This window comes from Daphnia pulex, chromosome 8 (genome assembly GCF_021134715.1).
Source record: "Daphnia pulex isolate KAP4 chromosome 8, ASM2113471v1".
NCBI classification, from domain to species: domain Eukaryota; kingdom Metazoa; phylum Arthropoda; class Branchiopoda; order Diplostraca; family Daphniidae; genus Daphnia; species Daphnia pulex.
The window spans coordinates 2,205,121-2,215,884 of NC_060024.1; positions in this window are offsets into that span (position 1 = coordinate 2,205,121).

Here is a 10,764-nt window from a genome sequence, read left to right on the forward strand (position 1 = left end):
CAGTAGCTGCATTCACTTGGCTTTCGGTTGCGACGCTAATCGCATACGTTTCTTATTTTCTACTATTTACAGTAGAGCCAATAACCACTTACGGCTGCTCTGTTTGGGCGTCTTTTCTAAGAACTAGTGTTGAGAAAATGCGGTCATTTCAGCGCTATATGGATAATCACCTCCTCTTTTAAGACTGCTCCAACGGAATCTTTCATTCGCCTGTCCAATCTGCTTCCGTTTGACCTAAACATACTTGAAATTGCTACTCTTTGTTATTTCGCCACTCCTGCGAATGAGTGCTTCTGCAACTCTTTTCGTAATTACATCCTCAATTGTGTTCCTTTTGATCGAGTGTCCCACTCTTGGATGAAAGCCCACCTCCCGGATCTTCCTCTCGAATTATTTCTCTCTACGGGTCCTCACTCCTCTCCTCGGTAGTCCCTTTGCAACCGAATGTTTCTGGCACTATTCAATACTGTATCCGTGTCCATCACTTTCGCGACGCGGCTGGGGGTTGTGTGTTCTTAAACTGACTCCACTGCAGTTCCCAAGATCTAGAACTGGACCTTACAACCAGTTATTTCCTTCCGACTCTGTTTTTGCCTTCCCTTGTCTGCAACGCTGGGCATTATACGCAGTTTCAGAAGACAAGTGGATCCTCTGAGGATAACCAGTACACATAAAAATGGGCATTGTTTGAATGTTTGTCTTTTTATAATAAGCATATACAGCGAAGAAAGTAACAGTTCAAATAATCACTCCACTGAATCATCATAATATAATGCAACACTTTCACAGTAAATCAAACTTCCCTTCTTTTTTATCCAGCCGAAATTTAACAGTGTGCGATAAATTGGTTCAAGATGTTGGAAGAAGCCATATTGAAGGTAGAACAAGCAGCCAAGAAGATTATTTCAACATATACAACACCACACATTGTTAGAAATGAATATGCAAATTAAGCGAGTTGAATAACTTTTTACATTTTGTAATAGTTCCTAAGGTTATTGGTAGGCTTGAAATGAAAATTGCATCTAGTAATGAAGAGAAATTCTTAGCAATTTAGATTCCCTTTTGGAATCTTGCAAAGAAAGTCCTCTAACTCCAAGTTCAATCTGTATCACCATTGAAAACCATGTTTGGAAGGGTTTTATGGCATATATCAATAGAAAAAACCTTTGCTGAGATGCCATTACCTTCGTCACAGGATTGAAAATGCCAACAATTTATCACAAAAGTTCTGTTTGGCACAATTTATTTCTTTTGAAAATATCCTAGTTATGTTTCTCAACTCAGCTATTGTTACATCAAATGTTAAATGAGATGGAATGGAAAAAATATAGACAGTGATTACGATTAATAATTGTAAGATTCTTTCTAATCAGTTATGATATTCCTGTTCTTCCATAAAAATAAAACATCACAAGGTCAATTCAAGATGAAAAGATGAAGGGGGATAGTGGGTCGAATAAGGCGTCCCTTGGTGATCGGGTATTTTTGAAAACCAGGATTCGATTTTCCTGGTGACCACAGTTTCTCCCACACTCGGGAAAGCACCACTACACATGCAGTTCACACCTCTTCCTCTACCAAAAAACAAATTGACTAAAAATTGGGACATAAAATTATGGTACTTCCATCGCCCTCTTTTTCACAATTACACTTGACAACATTTAAACGACTCAATATATAACCAACACAATTTACAAGCATCAAAGAATGGCCGGTGAGTAAGGTATAGACGTTTTTCGTCCTTTTTGGGTTGAGTAGTGTTGGGACCGCAGCGCCTGTTTCGCTTTGGTACAACACCGCTAGGGTGTCAACCCTGACGCACGGCAACGTACTTGACGCGTCGTTTGCCAAATCCCCAAGTCTTCTCTTTATCTCTCTATTATCTCGTCACCCCACCACCCACCTACTTAACTTCGAAGTCGGGTGGTGGTGACGAGGGCTGGGTGGGTGGGTTTGTCACCAATTCAATGGGAGAATACTTGGGGATTTGGCATCACTGTAAAATATATTTCATTACATTTATTTTCCTCTTTGTAGCTGCGTTACCTAGATCAACTTCAATTGCATCTAAAAATATGGCTTCATCTTCATTGTTTTCTGATTCTTTTTCCTCAAAAGACTCTTCCTCATCTTCATTTCCAACTTGTATGATCAAGTTGTGGAGGCAGCATGCTGTCATTATGACATCAACAACTCGTCCCAGCAATAACATAACAAGGAATCGCAGGCGTCTCCATTTACCCTTTAATAATGAAACTGACCTTCCAATGGCGGATCTGTTGCTTGATAGGATGCGGTAATAGTTCCTTTCCGCCTATAAATATACACAAAAATATGACAAACAACAGATTTAAGTTAATATCAACTAAAAATGTTTTTATGTGCCTCATGAAGCATGCTGTTATCTTGATGTATTTTATGGCCGTATGCGGAATTTACAATTAAATGATAAGGTAAAGTACCATCTAGAAGTCGTCCTTTGTTGCGGCCAAGGTTACTTTGAGCAAAACAGAAGCGTCCTGCATTAAGGATGGATAACGGGTTGAACAACCAACACAATTTCGATTAGGTTTACAAGCAGCTTGGAGGGTCATAGATCAATTTTTTTTGCGATTCGTCTATGCATGACATAGCGAAGCGGCTGTTGAATCCTAATAAACAAAGAAATCTAAATTATATAGTGCCTACCATAAACATTTATGTTGCAAAATACAAAATTTTTACCAATATAATCATTCTGAAGCTGGTTCTCAAATTCTTCAAACTCATTAACGGACTGCAGTGGGAGGACTTCAATCTGGACATGATTTTCATCTAGGGGCTTGTGAAGGCATCCACAATTTACCGAAGCTTTGACTTTTCACCGATTCTGCCTAAGCATGTTAAGAATCTAACTCTGATCTACCTTCCTCGTAGATGACGTGGTGGGCGGAATTGTTTAAATTCAGCTCTACGATTATCAGTTGTTGTTGTATTTCTTCACGTTCAGTCTAACGATTATCAACCGGTAGAGATCGAGGCATTTATTCATATTCAGCTTCACGAATAAAAGGCGGACGAGTTTTTCGCATTTCCTCGGGTTCAGCTTCATGACTTCCAGATTACCGAAATGGTGGCAGATGTTCATGCAACCGAGAAGGACGTACTTGATCACGTCCAGTTCCACGATTATCAACCATCCAGAAGGGAGATAGTTCAACGTTCAGCATCATGACTAGCAGGCAAACGAGATGACCATATTTCCTCGTGTTCAACTTAACTACTATAAAATGGTCGAAATGGAGGTGGAAGCATTCCGTAAAAACAGGCTAATAAGGAGTAAAACTAAATAAACACGTACTAAAAAAAATTATTAGGGTAATAAAACAGTAAAATATGAGAAAATTTATAGTGATTTTCTATGGCACCAGAAGGTTTCGTCATCGTAAGCGCGGAAAACCAGCAAGTATAGTCTGCTGTATTTACTCCATTTCATTTTTACAGCAGTAAAGATCTTATGTCCCGGGTTTTTTGTATTTCTTGTTTTAAACTTTAATATACCATTTTGGATGTATGATGAATTCATGTGGAGTTGATGAAGCTGTGGAAGATTATCAGTGTTCAATTTGATCTTCGGCTACAACACCTTCAAGCCGTTGCTTTTTACCAAAAATGTTCTGTTTTCTTTGAACATTTATGTCTATTGTTTCTTTGACATTTTTGACGTGATACTGCACAAATATGCCCTCTTAATCTTATTATTGGTCCTTATGTACTGCATGTACATTGGCCAATTTGACAGAGGCCAATCCGTGCTGTTGATTTATTGGTTGTCTTGTACATATCTGAAAAACCAAAGGACCAATCCTAATGCTCCACCCTTAATATGTTTTGTTTCTGGATCTTTTCAGTGGGAATCAAGTACAGACTGAGTATTTCTCTGCATATTTTTCATGTTTCTTTGCTTTCTGTACTGTGGTCATAAACAAATTTTCTTGGCGTTCTGATAGAAAGACTGTGTTAGATGGAACAAACAGTCAATCGGTTTAACAGCAGGAAATACGGTTTTACAAGCCGTATGCTGCTTTTTTCGAAATCCAGCATAAACTCCTGCACTTTCAGGAAATTGTTGTCTTGTTTCAAATAATTCGGGATAAAATAAAGATGAAAACAGAGCAATAGTTTTTGTTCCTCTTTCTTTACATTAATAAGTGAGAATATATTTCTCACCTGGTCATCAAAAAAATTACAAAAAAATAAATCCTTTGCCTCCACACCCCCCACCCCCGGGGTCGTTACGGGACCGTTACTTTCAGTTCCACCGGTGCCACCGGAGCACGGCGCATGGATCCCCAAGTGGATATTTAAAAACCAAGAGAAGCAGCCGGAACTGCAAGTCTTGCGGGCAAGGACTTTCCTGATATCATGCACGTCACGATCGTGGTCTTCATTGAGAATTTGATGGTCGAAAACCCATAATGAGCACGAAGACATTCAATAAAGCCCCGAGCCGTGATCTCACGATTACCAAGGTAATCCAAGACCTGCTCCAGCCACCAGGGCCCTATTATGGTCAGCAGTCTCTCCCCCTAGAAAGAGTGGATGAACCACCCCAAACGCATTCCCAACTCTACATTACGGAGGGTGAGTTCTGTTATCTTGGGCCATTCATAGTCCTCTTCGTCACAAACACGGCAACGATGCGTGTGGACTTCCGGAGGATCGCCCGACATAGCCAGATAATCTTTCTTTATCCCCTTCGACAACAACCCTTTAGCCTCGTCGAGGCGGAAATAAAACCCCTCTGTCCACGTCTTATCAGGCTCCCCAGCGTCAAAACATTGATAGCGGTTCTTCACTCCTCAGCAACACCATCGGCTGATTCAGTATCGTCCGGTTCATCATTTCGAATCAGCTCTGGCCAGCACTGCTGCTGATGAGGTTGACATGGAGTCTAAGATGAGTGATATAATCTGAGGTACTACAACTACATCTTCATACTCCCTTAGAGTGGATGCAAGGGGTTCCCCACCCTTTTTCAAGGTGCACATCGACAAATTTATCCGTGTTACTAATTTTTTCCCCTCAATTTCCATGTTTTTCTCAAATTTCCCCAATTTTCCGTGATTTCCTTAAATTTCCCTAAATTTCTGCAATTTCATTATATTTCCATAATTTCTACCTTTTCCCCTCTTTTTCTCAGGAAATTTAAGTAAATGTTCGACAATCGACATTGGACAAAAATGGTCTAACATCTTCGACGATTTGTGGAGAATAGAGGACCCTTTTCTCAGAGGGGATATTAGGTGGAGAAAGACTGCAAACATAAGTATTACATTGGTGGAAACCATGGGAAAAAACGGCTAGTTTTGTTCCTGAAAGAGAAATTGTCTTCGATTTCTGTGATTGGACATCAAATCGGTACCAAGTGCAGGTAACACCCACATCAGCAGCTACAAAGTTCCATTCTTAAATAAAGCGGTTGTGATTAGTCCGGTCTCACCAACTTGAATTAGCTTTGAATTGAATAACAACTCCCCGGAATTGTTTTATTGGAAATTCGTTGCCCATATGAGGGACAGGAGGAGAAATTGGTGACATCTTTCCCTGTGAGGATAAAACCTAGTTTGTTCATTTTTTGTTTTGCAATTTTCTAACACTTTTTCAGCTCATTGGCTATTCCTTCGTCACTCTGGAGCGTCGTCCCTATAAATGCTTCGCGAGAACCTCCGGATTGATTTTTCTTCTGTTCAACGCGGCGATAAATGACTTGATCTTTAGCACCTTTGTGTTGCAATAAAATATTTGCATCTGCCTTTCTGACCCTGTCAAGAAACTCGCTTTCTGTTAAGTTTGGCTTGTAAAGGACTACAGGAGAGAGTGGTCGCATGTCCCGAAATAAGTATTACACTGTTGGCTTCTGAATAACCAAGTGAGAAGCAATTCTGGGATATTTTCGATGCTGAACTTTCTGATGACCAAGAGCAGAGTATGTGCATTAATTTCTATCGATAAATACGCATTGGCCGAGATGACATTGTGTGAAAGGTTATAGATTCCGTCACTTAAAAGCCAAAGCCTCCAATAGCGCAAGCGGAATACCACAGTCCAAATCCGGTTTATTCGTTCAAGAGGACATAGACTTTTATCTAAGAAACTTTATGTTACGAGATACATCATCTCAAGGTAGAACGAAGTCCCATCAGCATCTCCCTGAAAGAATCGACGTGAATGGGAAAAATTAATTGAAGACCCAACGTTTTAGAAACAGTGACAAGACTGATTGTATTCGATTTTATATACGCTTACCTTCAAGACTTCATCAAGTAGTTGGCGAACTTCTGGCTTCAATATCCGCTCTGCAGCACTTAAGTTCATTTTATCCGCAAAAAAAAAAGTCACCTGACTAAAAATAAAATAAACAAATGGAATTGAAATTTGAGGCTCAGTTACGTACAAAATTTCTAATAAACAAACCATGCCGAATTAGAGTTTTCTCTTTTGATCTCTGTTCAAGAAGGCATTGGAGATCATTCGCAGTAGTAATATAATCTCCCAAAGGGATTATTTCAGTTTTTAAAAGCTTCGTTTATAGTTTAGTAGCTATGTGAGGGACGTCCTGAATTACAAAATCAGTCTTCAAAATATTGCACGCGAGTCCTGGACAAAGATTGAAGAAGCGGTACTCGTTTGAGGTCTTCGAGTGTGGCAAATTAGATATACACATGCCAAGCCCTAGGTGCTGGAGCATAAGCTTTATCTCACGAATGTCTCCATCAGACACAGTTATAACCCTCTACAGACCAGCTTCTTTCAATCGTTTGTTTATGATGGCGTGTCTTCTTTTGACATCAAGGGATGTCATTTTGTTATTACTCGCAAAAGTTCCAATCCTAACGGGGGGTGCGGAATCTGCAAGTAGCTGGGTCATGATGACAAATTTAACTGAGGCAGCTGTATAGAGCTTAAAATATTGGATTATATCAATTTCCGAATGAACGAATTCCGATTTCCGAGAGAAACGGTATTACCAGATCCTGATGGGGGATCAGGATCTGGTAAGACAGTTTCTCTCAGTGGTAAGCTTCCCCCGAGGATGGAATTGTACCACGGATGGTATTCTGTTTTAGAGAGTATTGCTTTTTCATCCTCAAAAATGAGCATCTTATTGGGGTAATTGTTTTCTTTGATGATATCCAATAACGTTTCAAGAAAGATAACGCCTAAATGAGACATTTGGGAAAAGGGATTAATTTACAGCATTCCAAATCAAACGTCCGCTTGAACACGCATACCTGGAACACATGATGGATTATATTTCTCCAGATTTATTTGAATGCGAGTAGGAGAAGGATAAACAACCGGCATATTATCATATAGGATATTGTACGTGTATCGTCCGCCGAGGTTCCAAATACTGAGTGAGAAATCAAGAAGCACACTGTCTTTATAACGGCGACCTTTTTTCTTTTTAGAAGTTTCCAAGATTGCTTGATTTATTATCCACTTCAGAATGGAAGGAGTATCCAATTCGGATTCTTGATGTTCTTCATGGACACTGAAAGTATTTTTAAGCTCTTACTGCTTGAATGCATGCACCATTTCTTATAGTCTAAGGCTCAGCTCCTTATTCCTCTTAGAGAGAGATTCAATTTCTTCTACGAATTTAAAATGATTTGATATGAGAGACTGATAAAGGTCGTAAAAGCACCGACACGTAGCATGGTAGATCGTCGCAAATCTGATCTTGTTTTATTTGGTTTCAAGGTTACTTTTTAATGAGCAGCGGTAGAAGACGAGCACTTTTTCAATTTTTATTTGCCTTTGTCATGTTTTGATTACCCTTCAAGGGACGTCTGTTTGTAACTTTATTAATCAAATCAGAATTCTTTTTCTTTCCTGACTCTTTCTTCTTGGTTAGTTCTTCATCTCCTGAGTCGTTAATGTTTCTCGATTCGTCGGTTGATTCCTCGTTAGTAGAACTGCTACAGTACTCGTTTTTATCATTTGCATCACTCTCATCGTGGCGGTCATGTTGATTATTCTCCTGGTCTTTTTCATCGCTGATCAAGGATTGTTGAATCCTTACCATCGGATCTAAAAGAATAAAATATCCTAATGATAAAATGACAAAGTGAATTAATAATAGTATCACTTTTCATTGCACTCATCTCCGTCCCAGCGGCAGTCACAGATCTCTTTTGAGGCAAACAGACTTGATCTATAATCACAAAAAATTACTTTCAGTGTTTGAATATAAAAACTTTTCAATGAAAAAACCTGAGTTATCTGCAACACTAGATCTCTTCCCTTTTGTGGTATTCTCTGTTGAATCAATAGTTGGTCCAATCTGGTTGCTATGTTCATCTATTTAAATTTTTTAAATAAAAATATGTCTGTAAAAAAAACGAAATGAAAGTTGTTAAACCTGATTTTTAAGGGCTGTGCTTTAAAGATATGTGTTGAAGAAAGTTAGTTACTTTCCCATAGCCATTTATTCCAAGAGTAAACTTCTCTCCGTGGGGGTAGAGCTTGCAGTATAGAAAATTGGAATTATTGACTTCTATCTATTAACATCTAATTAATAAAAAGTAAAATAGGTTTTATGGGCTACAAAACTAGACTTTTTGGGGATTTTTAGGTTATTTAGTTGTTATGTAGCATTAATTTTAAGAAGACGCGTAGCGCCATAAGCGCCGTGTTAAATACGGCGAAAAAATTTCGACGCGGAAACCAATTTCAGTATCTTTTAAATTAAATAAAAAATAGTAAATCTACACCAAAAACATTTAAATTTGCATCACATATTTATTGACGTATAAAGTATGATAACATGTACTAAACATAATAAAATATTCAAATTTAGTCCCTCATTTCTTATTGAAAAGAAAAGAAGAAAAGAAAAGAAATGAAATCCTATTTGAAAAAAAAACGCTTTTTACGTTAGGATTTGTCGTGTTGGAACCGCCTTTCTACGTCATTTTCCAGATTTTGATGAGAGATATTGTTTTTCGAAACTATGATTACTTGGTTGTAGTGAGAGATTTTATATGTAATTGATGTAATAGAAACATGTTATTTATGTGTAGATTGCTTCGCCAATATAGTTATTTCCCAAAAAAACATTCATTGTAATCAACGACAGTGACTTATTATATAATTTTCCTCTTTATTCTTTTCTGTGTAAAACAACCTTGTATCTTATTCCTAACTATTATCACATGCAGTAATCTTATACTTTGTTTTTGGCTAATCAAATTACTAACGTTTGAAAATGAAATTTGAAATGTAATGTTTTTTTGCAAAAATGGTTTTCATAAAAAAATAACTCTAACTGATTGTGAATGATAACTCTTCTGGTATTAAATGTATCAGCATTCATGGGTTAAAGAGTTTTGTACTTGATTTTCATGCATAATGTGTGCAATAAAAATCTGCATAGTTTACTAGCAATCGACATTTATTTTATCTTGTTTACTTTCTTGATATCTGTGATGACGTCTTATGTACACTCGTCTTACACATCCCGCTCTCATGTTGCTCTACGCTGCATATATCATTCCGCTAGGGATATCTTACTATTCAGTCTACTCTTAGCCCACACATTGTACTGGTCGTCTCTCGGCCACTCCTTATCTCCGTTAATACATTTATACTTATTAATTCAGCTAATCATTCAATTGGTTAGCATCATTACAATATCTATTACATTTCGCTTAGCAGTTAAGTACTTCCTGTTCAATCACCATTAAAGAATTTAATGGGAAACCTATTATGTATCCAGTTTATGTTCACTTTTTTGTTTAAAATGAAATGAAACCGTAACTGATGTAAAAATCAAGAAACAGTAACGTTAGAGGCAGAAAGTTTCGAAACTTTTATTGACAGTGGTATAATAGTTTTATTTTGTATATATTTTGATTATTTTTTAATTAAATTTTGTATTACAGTTAATAGCTGTACCAAGAATTATGCGGTGAAAGTAAAAATATAGTGATTCTAAGAGAAAAATCAACAATAGACATAAATTAAACCATTACGGGTTTTTCGGAAGTACAGATTGAGGCATTCGGGCCATTCAATGAGCTAGAGGAACGATCAGAAAACTGGTTTGTTAATTAATAAATCTTAAAATATATTTCATGTTATTCTTCTATTGTTTGTTTTTTACCATGTATCGTTCTTTTGACTATTTAATTGCAGTCAGAATATTTTTTATATATTTCATTTGTTATTTACGATAGACACGTCAAAGTTACGCCAAAATATCCATTTTGGAAGGAAGAAGTTGGCGAAGTTTTTTTGCAACATCTTTCATTCAACTCTTGATTTTTAGAATTTGAACTTGGATCTGGAAAGCAAGTCCTTAAGCCATCGTCTGGTAATCATATAAGGCAATTTTTAAGTTTCTGTTCATGGAATGCAATAATATGTTGGTTTCATATGTAAAAAAATATGTATTCCCTTGTGATTCATTATTTTTTCAATTATAGCTGCGGGAGTAGTGAAATCGCTACCAATCCCGGAAGCCGATGTAAAAAGGAATGTAAAGGTATAAAATGGGGCAGCATATGCTTGAAGTATGTGTGAACGGATACGGTGTCGTTAGTTAATTGATCACCGATGATTACTATTGAAACATTCCACGCAATTTCATAAATTTCTTCCATATCGGTTATGAATGGTAATAAGGTTCCTCGGTCGTTTGACCAATAAGGCAATAATAGCCTTGAACTGAGTTTTGTCTCAAAACTGAAAAATTATGCGAAAAATCTCTTATTA